The following is a 340-nucleotide window of genomic DNA, read 5'->3' on the forward strand; positions in this document are numbered from 1 at the left end:
ATCGCTTTTACTTGCACTTTGTGACATTGGGTTTCGGGTAGTAACCGAAGCACAAATAGAACTACAAAATTCGACTGCTTTACAGTATACGTCACTTCCCCCACCACTTCCTCAAAGTGTCTGTGGCAACTGTTGATTCTGATGGCAATTGTTCAAAGCCGTTGCTGGATAAACGGCAAGCATGCATGTGTGACAGTAAATTATTTTACTAAATTATTTACGAAAGCGGTAATGGACAATTCCGCATCCAACCTGTAGGGCAACTGCAGAGGTAAAGTTACTTGGTGTTTCTTTAAAGTGATTAAAGATACCAAATATAAAGTGAGGCTGCTTAGTTGGG

The sequence above is a fragment of the Pimephales promelas genome, chromosome 1 (assembly GCF_988280905.1).
Source record: "Pimephales promelas chromosome 1, fPimPro1.hap1.1, whole genome shotgun sequence".
Taxonomy (NCBI): domain Eukaryota; kingdom Metazoa; phylum Chordata; class Actinopteri; order Cypriniformes; family Leuciscidae; genus Pimephales; species Pimephales promelas.